This window comes from Dendroctonus ponderosae, unplaced genomic scaffold, assembly GCF_020466585.1.
Source record: "Dendroctonus ponderosae isolate FM_Combo_2020 unplaced genomic scaffold, Dpon_F_20191213v2 Dpon_F_20191213_1, whole genome shotgun sequence".
NCBI classification, from domain to species: Eukaryota; Metazoa; Arthropoda; class Insecta; order Coleoptera; family Curculionidae; genus Dendroctonus; species Dendroctonus ponderosae.
In genome coordinates, this window is record NW_026017110.1 from 51,566,106 (window position 1) to 51,586,784 (window position 20,679).

General features: G+C 33.6%; 1 protein-coding gene and 1 long non-coding RNA gene across 3 annotated transcripts in view; one reads left to right on the plus strand and one right to left on the minus strand.

Moving 5' to 3' along the window:
- LOC125505375 overlaps window positions 1–10,491 on the plus strand; it is a 47,065-nt gene extending 36,574 nt beyond the window's left edge. The window contains exons 2-3 of the long non-coding RNA XR_007282133.1: window positions 10,042–10,171; window positions 10,430–10,491. This is a non-coding gene — a long non-coding RNA (uncharacterized LOC125505375). The remainder of the gene's footprint in view (window positions 1–10,041; window positions 10,172–10,429) is intronic.
- Window positions 1–20,679, minus strand: part of LOC109537191 (hemicentin-2) — a 295,811-nt gene that overhangs the window by 83,372 nt on the left and 191,760 nt on the right. The gene's annotated exons all lie outside the window — the stretch shown is intronic.

Sequence of the window (20,679 nt, forward strand, 5' to 3'; positions counted from 1 at the left end):
CTCGGAAATCGTAAATTTTTCAGGTAAAACGGTTGAAACAAACATAAATTAAAATTGAACGGCCAATCTGAAAATAACAAAAAAAAGGGGGGGTTCCATTTAAAAAACCAGAGTTGGTAACTACCACACGTTTATGATGCACCCTGTATATTGGAAAGTAATTTTAGAATGTGGACCTTTTAAACGTGAAAAACTTTCGTTGGACGAATTTTCTTGTAAACTTCATATTTACTGAGATATCGCACTTTGACGCACTAATGAGCAACCCTGTATACACTCATAACTAAAGTACTCGTCTAACAAAATATTTGCGTGAGGGTTTCACGTTGCTTCACAAAATTCTATTATTTGATCCATATAATCATCAAGAAGTGTCATTTTATATCGGTTGAATATATTAATCTTTAATGTTTTTATTACTATTTAGTGATTCATTCGATACGGAGGTACGCAGTATGCTTTGATGTAAAGTATATAAAATCTCTAGTTTGAGTCTGTCTCAACGTCTCTGAGATTGAGCTCCATTCATTTTACGCGACCCGAGTTTTTTAGAAAATTTAGAAATTGTTGTTAGAAGCAAGTTCAGAATTTTTTACCTAACCGAGTTGTATACGATTTTTTCCGGAAAGAAACGATATTTTAAATTTTTTTCCCCACTTCTTCGTTGTTTGTTTATTAGCACACCTTTCCAAGCTAGTGCACCTCGATATTTTCAATAGATATCTACCTAAGTTACGTCAAGTTAGAGCCAGGCCAGTATGTAACGCTCCTGGCCTAAATCTGTAATTTTGATTCTGCCAAATTATGAATTTATAATTTTTCAAACGGCTGTTATCCATCGCATTCTTTGACATTCAAATGTGATACTTAACATAAAAAAAGGAATTGTTTTTTCTTTTTCTAGATTATAACAAAGCAGGATTAATAATGACGGTTATAAACGTTTATAGTATTTCGAAACTTGGCAAATGTCTTTTTCCTAAGTTCGAACCAAACGGATAATTGGCGAAGTTATGGGCAATTTCGAATCAGACGCCCCAAGCATATTGGCTCAATCTTTTATTTTTTATTTCAAAAGGTCTTTAGTACGAAAATGTTAAAAATGAAACGCGATTGTAACATTTTATATACAGTTGTATAAAGTGTCCGTCTTATAGTATACGCAAATGCGAAATGTGAAAAAAGTTATGCTTTGCTAAAACCAGACTACTCGTAGTAGGAAGACAGTTATTTCCAGGTATAAATCTGATTTGATTACTCTCCTATATCATTTCCAATAGAGGAAGCATATCGTGCAATCCTGGTTTTATCTAACATGTCTAGAAACCATATTATTCGTTATTGTCAAGAGCTAAATCAGAATTTGCGACCACAAATAGCAAAAATGGAAATTTCCAATGTCTGCATAAATTTTACTCTTTCATCATCGAGAACGGAATTTAATCCATTAAAAAGGATTATTTACTTGGATTCTACCAGGTGGACTTGAGATACGAAAATAATTGTACTTTAAATTGATTGTACTCTACAGGTTAATGGATTTAGAGTACTTACATGAAAGTGATCTATTATGAGCGAAAGTGAGAGTCATTATGAAAAGATAATATTGCGGCAACAAATAAGAATTCATTCTGTTTGTTTAACACAATTAGCTCCGTCTCTTTATATTTTGTTAATGGTTAGGCGAATATTACAAAAGGGTCACCGATGCATGCTAAAACAAATTTGATTAAAGTTTTGCTAGACAAAGGTTTGTTTAGGAGTTAATTAAGCTCGCTATTTTATTCTCTTTTAAAATGTTCGCATATAGCGTTTATTCCGCAATTTTGTTGTTTTCACTTTAGGTGCTGAAAAGGCGATTATAGCTTTATACAAATCATGCTGACATAATCAAAGTAGAATGAGCATCTGCAAACACAAATATAAGCAAACATTTATTTATTTTGCTAATAACTGTTTTACATAATAATTTTGGTAATTTGAGCCAACATTTAAACATGTTTAAAATATAAAAATTTGTCAATGTAAGTTATGAAAACACAGTTTGTGAACTCTTCTTCTTCTTCAGGTGTCGTGACCGTCACGATTGTTGACAATGATGCTGGCCAGTAGATTAGCTATCATGATCTTATTTACTTCAGCGCGAAACAGTTGAGCAGACGACTTGTTGAACCACACTCTCAAGTTCCTCAGCCATGATGTTGTCCTTCTTCCCACACTATGAACGCCACTGTATAAAATTAATTACATTTTTACAATCGACTGAAATCAAGATTTGCTTAATTAATATTACTCGTCTCACGTCTCATTTTGGGTATTGTCAGATAAACTTTATCAATAAGTTTAAGGAAGAACGAACTTCCTGTTGAAATGAAACTTATGTAATTACGAATTGGAAATAATCACGTTTAAAACTTTTTATTTATTAAACGACACTGAATTATTAGAAAGCGATTTATCCTAATGTTATTGATTGAGATTTTTGAGCATGTTAGTGGACCTAACTAAGTAAATACTTTAAAACATTTCTCACGGAAAATCAACTGTGCGTTTGTCTGGAAATCGTTGTTCACAACAATTCAATAGACTGTTTCAACGTTACATATGATAATTACGAAACCTATTTCATTTTGGAATCATCTACATGGACTTCGTAAAGGCAAACAAATTATTGTCAAATTTAGAAACGAAGAAAATCCCCTTGGCAGTTAACATTAAGCAAGTACATTCTGCTGCAAATCTAATATATTCAAAGTTTCTCTTGCCAAAGAAAATACTCAAATAATTTCGCGTTCTGTCATGTATGCAATTCAGGAACATTGATGTAGTTATCTAGTAGAAAAATCAAGAAATACGCTACAAAGGGAAAGATGAATCAAAAAGCGAAAAGGTGTGAATTAAAAGCGACACATTAAGGTGTCTTCCGGTCGGGATGGCTTTTATTCCAAACACTTTGATGTTAGAATAATTTTCATAAAATTCATTGTGGTTCTCACATACACCTAATACCATAAAGACATGGAAAAGGGACCATTAACAGGATTATACGGCTGTCTTTGAATGCATCAGAATTGGAATATGTTGGTGATGGGATAAAATTTTTACTGTCGCACACTATATTTATATCTTAGCGAACTTTTTTATCTTTGCAATTGTGTATATTTACATCAAGATTATCTTTACATTGTTCAGAGTTTATTTAATTTATAATACAATTTTGTATCCGTAGTGCATTCAAATATTAACAAGAAGAACAAAGGGTTTTCATTTTTCATCAAGGATGTTAAATAAATCCTTGAAGAAAGCTTTAGGATGGGAACAGTTGCATTGCAAACATATGCACATATAGTACACCTCAATTTTGTTTCAAATGAAGTTGAGTTGGTAACTATTTAACAAATAGCCACATACTATAGAGATAGAGTAAGCTTAATTTGCAATACTTAATATCGGGCAGAGTTAGTGCAATATCTTTGGATAAATTTAGGAGATTTTATTGATTTAACAAATTCAATGCATTTAAATGTTAACGATTTCGTAATGGAGGGTGATAAATTTTGTTTCCGATAGCAAACAGATTTACTGAACCGACTGGCATGTATTTATAGAGCTTGCTCGTTTCTGCGTGAGCATTCATGGTAATAATGATGTTGCGTCCAATCAAGGAATTGGATTGGAACAAACTTCTTTCTTTCATTCAGCAGAATTTTTGATTAAACTAAATCAAAAGATAGTTGGTAGTAGGCCTGGGTAACACTGTGCTGACTTGCCCTCTCTTAAGTTTAATTAACTAAAGCGGATTAAAGCTCTACGAGACCCGAAACTGGAATTTTTGGTTTTTGGTCTAAAACGATGAAAACTGGAAATTTTTAAGTAATTTTAAAAATTATTCACATGACTGAGGGTGTCGAGTTTTCCAAATAATTGATTACATGCTTTTGCTTTCTTTGATCACTTTTAAAGAAAACTGAATTTTTTGCCATAAAAAACAAAATAACTTTGTTCCAATTTTGTTCCAAATTTAAAGGTAAAACAGGTAATCAATCTCCTCATTTTTTGCTTAATAGGCTGTCAGTTTGCCACTATTTTACCGTAAAACGTTGAAAGGGAAGAAACAGGAATTAAAAAAACGCAAAATATTCACAGCGATGACTGTGACGAGTTTTCCAAATAATTGATTATAAAGTTTTGCTTGTTCTGTTCGTAGAAATATTTTTGGAAAATAGCCCAGAAAAAATGATTAGGGTTTGGTTTAAAATTCAAAGCTGCAAAAGATTTTCTAAAAATTTTTACGAAGCGGTTAAAGAGGCGAGTGTCCATAAAATTTAATTTATAATTTTTCGCAGAAAATGCTTGAAGATTGTCAAAATTCTTAAATAAAACTTTAAAAAATCATGCGTTTTTTGCATAGAAAGTAAAAACCTCAAATTTTTAAGAAACCTGTCTTTAAGAAAGTCTGGTGGCGAATTTTCCAAATAATTTTTGTAACTTTTTGCTCTTTTTTCGTTTTTTCAAGGCAATATTAATTAAATTACTTTCGGTAAAACACTAAATAAAATTAGTAAGGTTTTGATACAAAGTTAGAGGTGAAAGGAGTTTTCTAAAATTCCCTACAAAGCGATGAATGAGGCGAATTTTCTAACGAAACTATTTAGAATTGTTTTGCTGAAAAGTCCCCATGATTGTCAGAAAAGAAGAAAAGCATCAGAAAATAACGGTTTTTTGCGGTTTCGATTAAAAACTTTTAGTAATGTGATAATAAATATTTTCGGGAAAGAAGAAATTTATTTTCGTTTTTGTCCCGAATTTGACGCTGAAAAACGTTTTCGTAAAAATTCTGCAAAGCTATGAATTATCTGGTAATTTTTCGCTATAGATTGTCAATATTTTAAAGTAAGCGTTTGACTCACAAACGCTTACTACGCTTTAGTAAGGAAAGTAAAGAAAAATCCAGTCATAACTAATAAACCACAGTTTTTTTTAACAAAGTCTAGACTGTTCAGATGCATCGGGGTGACGAGTTTTCCAAAAAAAAATTGTTTAAACTTTCGCTTCGTCTCTTCTTTGTTTGATAAAAAATTATTTCATTTTTGTCCCAAATTTTGTGGCTCGAAACAAATTTCAAAACTGTTTGCAATGCGACGAAGGAGGTGAGTGTTCTAATAAAATTTATTTTATAATCTTTTGCGGGAACTACCCTAAGATTATCAGTATTTTTAAGTGAAACTTTAGAAAATTGAGCGTTTCGAAGAAAGAGTAACTTTGCCAAAATGTGGAAAATTCTGAACCTTTAAGAACATTTAAAAATATTATTAATAAATGACCCTTAAAGTAAATCTAAAAACAACTAAAAAAGTTCATCACCATTTTCCCTGCAAAGCAACTGATTTACAGCACCAACTCCTAAAAATTCACTGAGTTACCAAGTCCTAGTTGGTAGGACGATATTTCAAAAAAGTCCTACGGTATTTTCAACCGTTTTTGAAAAATTAGATTTTGAATCAAACGAAATTGGCTTTCGCGGCCATTTGTTTCCATTTCCAAAGACCCTACAAACGAAAAAAACTCACAAGTTTGGAGTTGTTTAATCTTCGGCGCTCACGGACTTGTTCATTCTCATATTTGTGCTTCTAACTCTTTAAAAGATAGGACTTTTTTGATTAAACCTAACTAACAAAGGAAAGTTTATGGGATGCTCTTTGAAAAACAACTGTATCATTTCCAGATATGAGTTGATCAACTTTTAACCGACTTGCTTAGTTGCATATTTGTGCCTTTAACTCTTTAGAGATTAGGAATTAATTTTCGCCTGTTGCTCTTAAATCAGGCGACTTAAACCCGCAAAAACTGATTATTTGACAAGTGGAATTAAAAAAAAACTAAAAATTCTTATAACGTTAGAAATATGTCCGAAAGGAATTAGTATTTGATTTGAAAATGATCGACAGATAGGGAATGAACGCAATTAGCGATTCCAGATTAACTTTTTCCGATGAGCTATATTACGATGACGTAAATTTATTAAGCCTATTATCCAGTTTTTTGTTAACTAATTAGCCGTTAAATTACTCATTGTTGCATTAAGGCAAACACTAATTCAACATAGTAGGATGAAATCTACTTTTTGATGTACAGATTTATTGCAGAATTAAACGGTTAATTAATTAATTGAGCTAGTTCGCTCAACAAGAAATCCACATGTGGAAAATTTACTCTTAATTCAACGTGTAATCCTCATCAAGTGATTACACAGATTCATTTTATCCATTTTCGTTTTAATTTGCTGACAAAAATGAATGTTTGCTAACGTTAATTTTACGAAATTGTTTGGGTGTGTACGCACTTGGAAATTGGAAAATTATGTTTTATCGGTGTACGTAATTGAATTTTATAAACGAATCGATCCATTTCAACATTGAGATGGCTGCTTGTTTAAAAATATACCTTTCAAGTACTCGGGGCAACTTACTGTAATATTTATTAGCAGTTATTGATACGCTCACCAAAAATTAGTTTTTTCGAAGATTGTTCCAACCTTCGAAAGTTGTAAATTATCTCTCAGGTATTGCTTGAAAATGCAACGTGAAAAAGTACTGAGACTGTCTTGTTTCTGGAACTGTGACTGATATATATTGAAGATACATTAACTATTAAATTTCTATTGATAGCTTTTTCATGTCTAGCCACGCTGGTGCTCAAGCCAATAAAATGTTCCTATTACAAATAAAGATATTGTCATTGGAGTCACATGAAAGTTTAAATATGGATATGAAACAACCATGAATAGGACCCTGTTTCCAATAAATATTTTATTATCATTTAGTCAATGTTTTATATTTGGTCAGACCAACTTTTCGCGCGCTATTAAGATAAATATCGTTTGATATATGATATATCAAACGCAGAGACCGAGTTTTTATCTTAAATGAAGTGACAAAATGAAGAAAATACTGAAATTTAATGTAGTAGATAACAGGAATGACTACAGGAAGTTCTTAATGCAGCTTTTCGAAAGCATGGCTATTTTTAGGGTACTGATACGCCACAGATTAGAAGATCTTAATAAATGCAAAATAATGAATGGCCGTTTCAGACATGTCGTGAGTTTGATAGAATGTGGCGCGCAGTACGTGGGATGTTTTGCTGTCCTGATTCAGTTTCAACACGATTCTGACAAGTTGTTATGTTTTCATGGTTTCCTGAAACAATTATTAAGTGAGGGAATCTCAGCTTTAAGGGCGGAATGTCTTGGTATTAATAAGCTTCCTGCGACATAATTTTCAAGCCACGATATTACAATGTAAACTGAAATCCATTGCATTGCTTGTTCGAAGTCTCCGAAATTCGCGACTACTTTACTTAGCATATTAAGTTTGCCAGTGAGCGTACTAATTGAATTGGCTTGATTCGCTGGTAGAAGAGCTATGTAACCAGGCCGGTAATAAGGGCCATACAAATTGCTTTGGCGAAACTTAATCCAGTTATGTTCTCGTATCCAATCCTTTGTTCCATTCGCGAATGTATATGAGCAAAATGGTGGAACGGTGCTCTTCTGGTCCGGAGGCGCCTGTCGATGCTGCGTGCACGCTCTTTTGTTTTTTTTTTCATGCAGAACGATGAACGCCAATTATGCCTCTACTTTTACCAGATTCGGGACAAGTGCCAAAAATATTCAATTTGCTTTGTTCATACATTTGAGGTTCGCCAATAAATTACAGATAAACAATTTGCTTCACGGACCATTTACCGCTCTGAATGGCTTTCTGCGTCTATTGTCTAACTATTTCCTTCCATTTCGCTTTGTGAAAATCATGGTCATATGCTCAGATTTCTGCTCTAAGGCGAAATCTGCACATTATACCACTTACTATTTAGCACAATCTCTTCAGTCCCGTGAAGGTTTTGACTGCTTTTTCAAAAAATTCTCAGTTGTCAAGCTAGAACAATTTTGTCAAGCAAGAACACTTCACCATAAGAAAGTGGGAAATATTTTAACTTGGCTAAAAAGTAATAAGCTCGAAAAGACCATGATTTACTTTTACCAGGATTCATTCATTATTCGGACGTAAATGATACCAAATTGATGAAGTTCTCTATAAATATTGAGGACAATTTTTTAATTTATTTTCACAGAACATTTCAGTATAGGTACAGATACATATTTTAGAAGGAATCGGTGCTAGTCAATCAGAACAAGACCCGAATTCAAGAACGACACTCAAGCATCACTCATATTAAAATCAGACTCATCTCATTTTTTTAAATGAGTGACTAAAGTTTAATGAGTGTGGCTTTTCGTCCCATATAGCGTACTCAAGATTTATTTTGGTGGATTGTGACTAATTAAATGCCGAAAGTTTCATCAAATTTCAAGTTTCCCTGCAGTGATTGGGTGTATAGATGGTACATACATGGAAATAGTAATCTCAGGTGGATCAAATGCTCATCTTTGGAGCAATAGGAAAGAAGGATTTAATTAAACGTACAAGCTTTAGCTGGGCCTGGAAACTTAAAGCTTAGATATAATTGTTATTCGTTGACCAGGCTCTGCTCATTATAGAAGATATTTTGTATTGTAGTTCCTTATGTATGCGATTGGAAAATGGCTGCTTACCAGGGATTTTATTGGGAGATGCTTATGCTGGAGAGTGTCCAGGATAGGTATATGTATACTCCAATGAAAAGCCTAATAAGACGAGCCGAGCAGCGATATAACAACGCACATATTTTAACAAGGAATGTTCAACGTTCAACGCGCTTTTAGTGTAGGGAAAGGTCGTTTTAAATGTTTAGCAAAGTACTTGCAAACGTCATTACGACATACCGTCAGAATTATTGCTGCTACAGCAGTGCTTCATAATGTTGCCATTGACACCAACCAGGAGATCGATGAAAGTATCATCAGGAGTTATGAGTGAAGTGTTCTTGAATTCGGCCCTCAGTTCAAGCAAGAGTCTTTCGCAAGACCAAGACTTTCGCAAGGCTCTTGCAAAAAGAATAATATTGAACTGTATTAACTTAAATTAGTAATATTCTAAATTCGTATTAACGAAATAACAAAAACTGTAAATCTTTATTTTCATCAACATAATTATCGGGACAACATTTCGGCTGTAAGGCAACACGTGCACCCGGTTTCGTAAATTTTTCAGACGTAAATTTTTGTCAAGCTATAACTCTGCCTTATCACTCAACGAAAAGAACGGTTGCTTTTCTATTTTAATTCTCAAAGCTTCCGATAATGTGGTAACGTTTACTTTCTTTGATCCTATATTAATTTGTCATTTTCCCTATACAATTTTGATCACTTTTATCACATTGGGATTTGAGTCGTTGATAAACTTAATTTATGTCTCCCCGTGACAGATAAATCTGGAATTCTGCGTGCTTCCAATATCGACTGCTTCGGTTTGTGGAAAATTCAGCCTAATGTTGAATATTGAGTGTCGTCATTAACACCCCAAGCTTCAATTAGACAAATACCTGCGAGACGTCGAGCCCCTTTCCTTTCTATTAGGTATATTATTTGCAATTCATGATTCTATTTCAAAATCTAAAGAAATGTGCTTCATACGTATTCATCATGCCACTACTCTTAATAACTTACGCAACATCGAACATTTCTGATTTTGACTTCGAAGGAGATATATGTAGTAATTTTCAAGTAAGGTTGTCTTAATTTACTGAAGGCTGAGAAGGTTTAATTATGAACAGAGGCGTTCATAGGTGGGTAAATGCCATTCAGAACTTTAAACAAAAGAAAATTAGGAAACCAGGGCACAAAATATTGTTTCTGTAGAATCGAAAATCTTGCGTAAGGAACTGCCTAAGGAAACTAATCGAGAATCATCCATTGAAACTTTCAGTACAATAGGCTTTATTTGCTGATATAACTTCATTAAATTACGTAGAAGAAACGCCTATCCAACGTTTCCTTCTTCAGGTGATTATGGTAATATTTGAAATACAAATATTTTTTGTTATGAAAAATAAATGCCTTTTGCTACGTTCACTGAAATGATATTTCATTTTTATTTTCAGATGCGTGCATTGGAACTAGAATGCTGATCAAAAAAAGAAGAAACAAACGACAACGAACAGAAATTTTGCAAAATTTCTTTACAAAGTGATGCATTTTATGCGTTTCTTACCGTATTATCTTAACTATAAGGTAATTGTGTTGAAACCTCATGTTCATTTAATTTAAGTCATACTTCGTAACCTAAATTTTGAAGTAGACCAAAGAAACATCCACCTTAATTAAAATGTTCAAAAATTCTTAATTAATTTTATTTACCTTTTTAAAACAAGATATTCAAATCAAACTAAAAACATTGACAACTTAACTTGTAAAAGATCGAAAACTAAGAGCAATTTCCATTAATTTAGCCTTGTTAAACAAGTTAATAATATATTCCTTTTGCCGTAGGTTTTGAGAACGGTAACAGATTTGCTATCAAAACGTCCAGGTAACTTTTCTATTCACAACGAGGACCATGGGCTAGACTTAAGTTAGCTTAGGAAGCAAGAGAGGATGTGTTAGGTTAGGTTTAGGTTTAGGTTAGAATAAGTTAGATTAAGTTAAACGATGTCACTTAAAACAACAAGATGTTAGCATTAAGGATCCGTAGAATAAGTAGCAGTAAGAAGTATTGTAAAACTTGGCTGAAATAAATATGTTCAAAGAACTTTTCTATATCAATTTCTGTTCTAATTCGAAATTGCCTTAAGGAGGTAGCGATCAAATATGAGGAGCAGGAGTTGAGCGTTACGTTATTATTTTTGTCAATGCAGATGTTCTCTATTGGCGTAATTTTGCTGGCACACGAAAGTTTCGATTTGTATCAGGACAGCAGAATGTTTAAGGAGGTAGCGAGCAAATTTGAGGAGCAGGAGTTTAGCGTTACGTTATTGTCTTTGTCGATGAAGAACGATACCTTTGGCAAGTTCCTACGGAAACTTACTAATGATTCTAGAACAGAATATTCGCTATGGAAAGCTACCAAAAACCTGCAAAGACCAATCATGCATGCATCCCCAATCAAAAATGCAGACGGGAGCTGGGCTAAAAGCAATGAGCAAAAAGCCAGAAGATTTGCTGTGGATAACGCAGAAAAATTGCCTTGTATTACACAGCAGGAAGAAGGAGAAATCCCGTTTGTCACTCTGACTGAAGTAATTAAAGAAATAAAAACTAATGTCAATCCGAAAAATCCTGGGTTCGACTTAATCACAGGAGAGATCCTCAAAGGATTACCGAAAAAAGCATTGATTAAGCTCACCAACCTGATCAGTACCTCATTTCGACTTCAGTGCGTCCCACAGTTATGGAAGGTGGCAGAAGTGATCATGATCAAATTCGCTGGAAGAGAAGAAAGTTTGCTCAGCTATATTCCTAGATGTTGCACAGGCTTTCGATAAAGTCTGGCACGAAGGTTTGATCCGTAAACTTGAAAAGTTGCTTCCGGTTCAATACTCACAAGTATTGAAATCTTACGTAACTGAGAGGTACTTCAGAGTCAGACAAGACAATGCTTACTCTGATCTAAAAGAAATTCAAGCAGAGGTTCCACAGGGCAGTGTATTGGGACCAATACTTTATCTACTATATACATCGGATCTGCCAGTAGGCTCTGATGATGTCAGCGTGAGTGGGGTTGAAGAAGAATTACGTCAAGCTACTGTTGCTGATCAAAATGTTGTTGCTACATTCGCCGATGACATTGCAATCCTAGCGATAGGCGACAGCAATATGCAGTTTACTGAAAAACTCCAAGCAGCTATAGATGAGGGTCAACGTTGGACCCTGAACTGGCGCATCAAATTAAATGAAAAAAAAAACAGGTCCATAACGACTTCACCAACAAACGAATAGACGACAAACCAGTTTACATTAGTGACAAGATTGTACCATATGGGAATGCAGCTAAATATCCAGGCATAACCCTCGATACAAAACTCAGATGGAAACCACACGTCAAGAAGAAACAGGAAGAATCTGAAGTACAGCATAATCAAGTCCTCAAGCCAGTGTGGACTTATGGTGTGCAACTTTGGGGCTGCACCAAACAGAGCAATAGAAAAATCATCCAGCGCTTCCAGAATAAAGTCCTACGTAGAATCGTTGATGCACCATGGTATATAAAAAATTAAAATCTACATAACGACTTAGATGGAGGAACAGTAGATAACGTCATCAAAAAGTATGCACAGAATCATGAACAGCGACTCCATCAGCATGTGAATCCTGAGGCACTCAAGCTCCTGGATAATGCGGAAATACAGAGAAGACTTAAAAGAACTAAACCATTCGAACTGGTTTAGAAGGCAAGAATTTGTGACAGAGTACATGTCAAACCGATGTACTGAATATAACAGACAAAGTGACTATCAGAGGATGTGTGTGCTTTGTGTTTTTTAATGTAGTAGATTAAGTTAAAGACAAATGGCTTCTTAGTATACTGTATTAGATTGCTATAACAATAAAAAAAATGTTCAAGAAAAAAGTTTTTAAGATAAGAATTCTCCTCAATGATACACGGTTAATCAAAATTTGCGTCATTCCTTTTAAGGGGGTAATAGGGGCTCACTCGGAGAGTACGGGAAAAATATTGAATTTTTTTTCGAAAAGTTCTAGAAGATATGTTAATATCTTTGGAAACTTTCTAGTTGAAAATGGCATCTCAGCTTTGTTATTAAGCATTATTTTGAAATGGTCCCATGTTTGATTCGTAGTCTATTGGAGTACTTAAGCATTCGAAACGAAAAATTACAATCTTTGCTTCAAATTACGAAAAATTTTTATATTAAAAGAGTTCTCTTCTACATTTTTTTGATGAAAAGTAAAAGCGGCAATGATGTTCCTTGTTATTAACAGATAGTTGCAAGTAGATAGCCTGTGTAAATAACAGCAAGCTTTTGTCAATCTGTGTCTTACTTTGAGGTTTATTTTAAATGTGCACCCACATTGAATTTGCGAATTTGCGATTAGTTATGGGTAAATGCTACAGTAACATAGCAGAAGCTGTAAGAACTTACGGCAACAAAGGGCTAGAAACACTGGACTATTGGCTCCAGGAAAATAGTGGACGACAATACATGTGCGGTTCCAGACACAGAAGAAAAGGTATTGCAGATATTTGCAGCAGAGCCGTCCAGGGGTACGCAGAGCATTCCAGAACAACTCACCCTTTTCCAGACACAGAAGAACAGATATTGCAGAAAATTGCAGCACAGCCTTCCAGGGGTACTCGGAGCTTTCCACAATAACTGACCCTTTTCCACACACCAAATAAAGACCGAGGAAGGACTACATTCCTACCACGTATTTAAGATACGCACAGCACAAGGACACATTAAACCACTGGTTTACTGAACACTGGTATAAATGGAGCAAGAGCTAATTAACCGAATATGAAAAGCTGCTCGAGAAGAGTGTTTCATAAAGTGATTACACAGGCACTAACTTGTTTGGAGTTAAAGACAGAAATTCATGTTTATTTATATACACATCAATTCGAGGTTATGATAACAATATTAAAATTTCTAAAAAGTACGTTCCCTATTTACCAATTCCTGTTAAATTTTTCTTTTGTCCTTATCGACCTTATTGTCACGTTTCGTTTCCATGGTTTTTGGGATACCACTTTTTGGGATACCTTCTGATCTAGTTTTGTCAAATATCTCAGTTTTTACTAACAATTAATTTTTTACCATTCTTTCTGTACTCTCAAAACGCCCCCAGGCAACTAGAGATGGCCGATTGTGTTTATCACCTCTCGCCTATAAGAATTACTGGTCAGTTCTCCAGGATCCATAATCGGTCAGATCAGAGAAATATTATGCAGTTCGGTGATGATATAATTCAGCAATTTTGGTATATCAGCATTACTGTTAATGTGGATTATTTAATGTTATTATTTACTTAATAAAACGCGTAAATAATTGAAAAGCTTTTAAAAAACTATGGTGCACCATCAATCAGAGGAAGTTCAGTTAAATGATAGACAATAAGATTACTCAATTTTTCAAGATTTTGACAAACTTGTTTCATAACAAAAAAAAACACAGGTATCTTATACTTTCCATGCGAGAGATTATTTTGCAAAACGAGCGAAGAACTAGAAACCTAGAACTCAATGAAAATTAGCTTGGCATACAAACCGTATATTTTATTTAAACCATTCGATTTTATTATCAGCTTTTCTTCCTTTAGGTCGTTAGTTATGACCCATGTGTTTTTGCTTTTAGAATTATTTTTAGCACACCAATGCTAAGTATTATTTAACTATATATATAAAGTAGTATCTGTTATAAACTAAGTCATTAATTATCATCACGAGTTCTACCATCATCATTGCGAGTTTGTAATGAAAAATTTCAAAATTAACATATTACTTTCGAAACCGCATTTTGGAACCTAACACCAAAGTGCAACTGGAACGTTGTAACCTGTTCTAGAAAAATAACCCTTTAGCACACCCTTGCAGACAACACCTCCAGAGAAACAACGCCAATTTTGAATGACCCCGTAGAGGTACTAATCACAAACTTGTACCAATCCATTCGATAGCACTCTATTTTTTTATTAGTCCAAATGGCGGCGAAACCGAACAGAGTTCCAAAGCAAATCTGCTTATAAATTACAGTAGTAAAATTTATGTTTTACCGGTATTTATCGTCGAAATCCAATAATAAATGGGTGGTGCCCTTTATGAGCCGTTGAACAGTATTAAAATCAAAATACCACGCATAATCCATACGAAACGTGTTTTAAAATTACAACAATATCCTCTTTGCCCCAATAATGCGTTTTAATATTTGCATAGCCTCATTGGCATATGCTTGGTAAATTTAAATGTGTAAAAATTGTCCTGCGGGGAACGCCAAATAGTCCAATTACCAATTCGATCAATTTAAAAACACCGATGTTGCGGTTTTTTTCGGAAATTAGATGGCGGAATGTTATGATTTAAATTGTTGAGTACATTGGATAGATTGGTTTGGCTGATCAGCATTCACAATTGTGAGTACTTAGGTACCTAAAATGACATAATTTGATACTGCGGCCGTCAATCAAATCAAAGAAACTAATAAAGGATCAATAAGCTGGAAAATTTGAGCGGTGATTGTCCTTCTTTGAAAGCTAACACATTTATTAAAAACTTATATACTAATTTCCTGTTATTTACGGTCAAATTCTATTGAAATCTTTCGTGTCGGCATGAAGGGCTTTATGTAGGCCTTCAGAAAGAAGGACGAAAATTATAGGGTTATATGTAACATTACGTTATTCGGAACAGCATGTTAACATGTGTGTGTATGATGTAGTTCGACACATACGGGTAGGCATCTGTTCAGTTTCGGAGGATTTTATTCCATAAGGGTTTATATTGAGAATAATTTTATTAATGTTCACTGTGGTCTTTGATTCCGATATTTTCATTTGACAATCAATTCGAATTAAAATAGTGTAGGTGTATAATTAATAATCATAATTGTACATTGCCAATCACTTTTAACTAAAATATCGAAAACTATTAATAGCAAAAATTCGGTGCCGCAGAATTAATATTATTCCGGAGAACAATAACATTTACCGATTTTACCAACTGCAGCAATATAAGATAAATGAAATAAAATTTATAAATTGTTTCGAAAGTAAACCTTGAGTTTAATTTCTTTTCTAGTGTTTGTTGGCCGGCAGTTTTGAACTCCGGCAGATAAACAAACAGTTTGATTGAAAATTACGATTTTGATTTACCGCGGAAATCTGAAAATCAATTATAAATTTAATAGAACTTAAATGACTGACCCGCAGACGAAACGATGTTTTCACTATTAAGCAAGTTGTACAAATCTGGGCTGATATTAGCAATTAGCCGTTGTTGCATGTAATTTCGATTTGATGAAAGTTGGTTGAAGAGTAATTTGAATAAGGCTACATTGTCAAAAGTTCCTGATAAAGTTGCTGCTGCGGTCTGTATGTGTTTACTTTTACATAATATGCTGAAGGTGTGCTTAGGAAATAACATTTAAATTGCTTGTTGAAATTATTACTTTTCACTTGAATATACCTAGTTAAAATTTTTTCGATCACTTAATGAATGTTTACCATTATTGTTTGTTGTCGGGGTTGTTTGGTTAGCTACAATTTGCCTGATTTGCATTAGAAGCCAAAGTTTACACAAGCGCTAACCTAGATTTCTTATCACAAATATAAATTATTCCTTTTACGGATATCGGCTCAATACCAATGGAGCAACCGTATATGTAGGCCGCCAATACAAATACGATAAAATTATTATTTATGTCCTCGACATACAGCATTCAAATTAGCCGAATCGTATAACTTGTACCATTCCAATTCCATTTCGTTTACCGTTCCAATCAAGGGAAAAACTGTTTATCACTTGTGCGGCCTCAGTTTTTTATTGACTGAAACGTCTACCAGGTTTGGAAGAGAATCTGAAGCTTGTTATTCACATGTAATCAAATTAATTTGCAGGTGCCTTCAGGAGATCTCCTTCATTTTATCTTTGCTAACTTTACAATTGCCTGGGGATCATCCGAATACGATAATATTGTTGAGTCTTTGTTTAAGGTATGTGATTTGCCAAAATTAAATCTGATTTTGGCAGTTCATATATAAATGCGAATTTTAATATACTGCTGTTAGCCCAATTAAGCAGTAAATATTGCTCAGCTGAACGTTTGTGTTCAGCAATTAAGTTGGCTCCTCACCAGACTCTGCTTGTGATTTAAGTTTGGCACTAGTACAACTTCGCTTGTTACGGAAGTAAATAGGTATATTGTCGCTTGAAAATAGAAAACTGTATAAAATATTAGTTAGTTGGATAATTGTTGCTGTTCTTTCTATTGTAGACTGCATATGAGTCTCATGCATATGAGATAAAGGCCTTGATCAGGCCAAGTTTGGTTTCAATATTTTGAATGCGAATAATTTTTTTCACAGCGCTTTATTAAAAAACACCTTTTTAAAAGGGTGAGTTTCTTTCAGGCTTATATTTCTACAAATCATATCAAATCGGGCTTGAAAATGTAGATGAATTCGTTGGTGCTGAACCAGAGGGAAATCTATTAAACTTTCGTTGCTGAAGGCGTAGAACATAACAAATATTTCCAGTTAGCAATATGCAAACAAATAATTTGAATAAGCAAAAAGTGATCGTTAATCATACATCCTCAAGAACCAGCACTTAGAAAAGTTATCGTGAAGGGATTATCACAGGGTCCATAGTTTAAAAAATTACCAGAACTTTATACATAATTCGGCAGAACACCTCAGATAAAATTCAAGGAAATTTTGGGTGAAGAATAAAAAATTATAGGAAAATAAATTTTCCTTTTTTCATAGAAATTCTTCAATTTTATTCTAATGGATGACTAGCAGAATAGGTCGGTATTTAACGTAACCGCTAAAGTAACACTGCTATAAAGGTGTAACTACTAACCAATTGCCAACAGAAAACATGTTAAGTTACGCGTTGCGTTGATGATTGTGTTGATCACTTTTCGTCTATAAGAATTACTGTTCAGTTCTCCAGGAACCATAAGCGGTCAGATCAGCGAAATATTGTTGAGGTTCGGTCCTGATATATTTCAGGATTTTTAGTCTGTAAGTACTGTTCTCTGACGATATGTAATAAATCTTTTAGTCTATAAGTATTACTGTTAATGTGGATTATTTACTGTTATTGTTCACTTAATAACATGCGTAGATAATTCAAATGCTATTGCAAAAACTATGGTGCCCTATCGATCGGTGGAAGTTCAGTGAACAGATAGGCAAGTAGGAGATTATTCAATTTCTCAATATTAGGGCGAACTTGTTTCATCAACAAAAAAAGACGGGCATTTTTTAATTACTTTAATTTTGGTGCGATATTTATTAATTATCATTTCTTTTTAGACACACATTTATAAAAATACATATATACTTTTAGATGCTCATTACCTTCTATTTGCAATATTATTAAAATTGAAATTTGACATTGCAGCTACTTCTGTACCATGCAAGAGATTATTTTCCAAAGCGGGTGCTATCATAAAAGAGCGACGAATTGGACTTAGTAAAAAGCACCCACAAAAATATTCTCAAATGTTAATTCATTTTTAAATGAAAATTAACTTCTTAAACATTTTCGCATGCAAAGCCTATATTATATACATATATTATTTAACCCATTCTATTGTATTATCAGTTGTCTTCTTTAAGTAGATACTTATGACTCAAGTTTTGTTTTGTTTTTAGAATACATATATTATTTTTTACCAATCTTAAAATTATTTTTATTTATATAAACTGTACCGTTGGTACCCCTCACAGGGAGATATACACTCTTACACTTACTGTACACACCAGAGATGTATAAGATGTAACTAACTTTAGAAGGGGCACATTCTGTCAGCAAAAGTGTATAATTAAACTGAAATATTTGGATAAAAGTATTGTAACCGAGTAAATCTTTAAAAAGTTGCAATCATAAAATAATTGAAGCCTGAAAATCTTTCTCCCATTTTTTAAATCGGGTTATTAAATAAAAACATTGTAGAAGCTTTACACATACACTAATGAACGTTGACATTGAACGTTTTATAAGAGAACAATAATCCAAAATTGTTTTAGACAGACAAGTTTGGCACTAGAAAAAATGTTCTTGTTAATTTCAGGTAAATAGGTAGATGGCGACTGAAAAGCTAAACCGCATAAAAGATAAGTATTCACTGGCGCAACTTTCAGCCTGTCTGCCCGTCAAAACTGAAATTACAAAGCAGCACAATAATTTGATTTTACTATACAATCTGTTTGTTTCTCCATTGGCATATTTCGTTATCCCATGAGGAAAATTCGCCGAATACGGTCGTTTTAGGTCATCTAGTCCACGTATTCCGACTCATGTTAAGTCAGAAAATATAAGAAACGTCAATAACACTTTTTTTGCACTGTTAGAAATCTGCTACTCTAATCTAAATCGCGTGAACTTCATAATGAGATACATTTTGCTTTAAGTGTCTCGCAAAATTAATTATTTTTCAAGTTATGCAGATTTTTTTTAGAAACTCTTTGTTGGGTGTTTTGCCTCAAAAATAATGTGTTGCCTCATATTAATTTAATTTAAGTCATACGTGGTTACCTATGTTAAAATCTGAAGTAGACCAGAGAAACACATACTCAAATTAAATTTACACCAGAATGATTAACTAACATTACCTTTATTAGTTTAAACAAGGATATTAAGTCAAAGTCTGCAAAACTTACAATTTGCACAGACGAATTATCAGAGCGAATTTTTACATATTGTATTATCCTACTATTGTTACACTCTTTATTAACATACTCTTTTTAGTTCAAGTAGCTATCGAAACGTCAAGGTAATTTTTCAAATTAATGTCTTTACTAATTGGACTTTTCTCTTACAGCTTGAGCCTAACTGTGTCGCAGGATACCCTCTAGGTGATAGTTCTTGATTACTTTTTAATAAATAATTCGTTCTTATTGCGAAATAAGAGCTTTATTTATCAATCTGTAATAAAAGATGTGAGGGAATTCCGTCTAAGTCAGATCAGGGTCAGAGTGAGTGATTCAATGTTGACAACAAAACAAAAATATTCAACTAAAAAATGGTATAATAAATAAAAAGGAAATTCTTCAAAAACCCCCCCAATTCGCAGTTTGAGATTTTTTTAAATTCATCTGCTCTATGAGTAGACTAATCTAAGATGAGTAGAGATCAAATGGAAACTTCGCTTGGTTATATGCATTATTAAATTCAATGATTAATACTGGAAACTAGTTATTGATAAAACAAATTTAACTAGTTCCTGATAACTTTAAACATCAATGCCTTACAACGATTAGTGATGTAGATACGCCATATTGGCTATCATCTCCTATCAACCTGACAGTGATTGATAAATGTTGGTCTGATTTTCTCAAGTCACTCAGTCGAGAAAGGAAAGTATTCGAAGTAACTAAGGGAACGAACGGGGCTTATTTTGCTTTTAAACGAAAATCTCTTTTGTGTTTTTTCTTTTTCACTCGAACGCCATTGTTTCATTTTAATCTCATTAGCATACCGAAAAAATCGTATCAGGAGGTTTTGTAAATGTTCAAATGCCTCCTAACCGATATAGCAAGGCGCTTGTGTGGCGATATCAATATTAAAGTTTGCCGATATCTTAAGGAAAATTCTGTAAAGGCGGAAAGTCTAGTTTGGAAGCACGTCAAAATTAATTCTGTCGCATCTTAATAACCGCTTCCAGCTTTAAAATTGAGAGAAGCCTGCAAGTAAAACCCTTAATTTTTAAATTGAAATCTTGTGAACATATTTCAATGAGTTTGTGCTGGTCAAACTTTCCAATTTGTTAAGTAAGTAATTAAATGTGAATTATGCTGAAATGTGTTTCGTGGTGAGAAATAAATTCAGTTCTAGCTAAAAAATATTATAAGTAACCTCCACAATAATGTTCCTTCTAAAAACATCAGCATAAAATTACCAAAAACTATCGGTCTAATAGAAAATATACAATATAATGATTGGTATAATTACCAATAAGCTTCCGCCTTAGTCATTTCGTATTCACCACGTCTGGACCGCGATATACAGGGTTGCTCATTAGTGCGTCAAAGTGCGATATCTCAGTAAATATGAACTT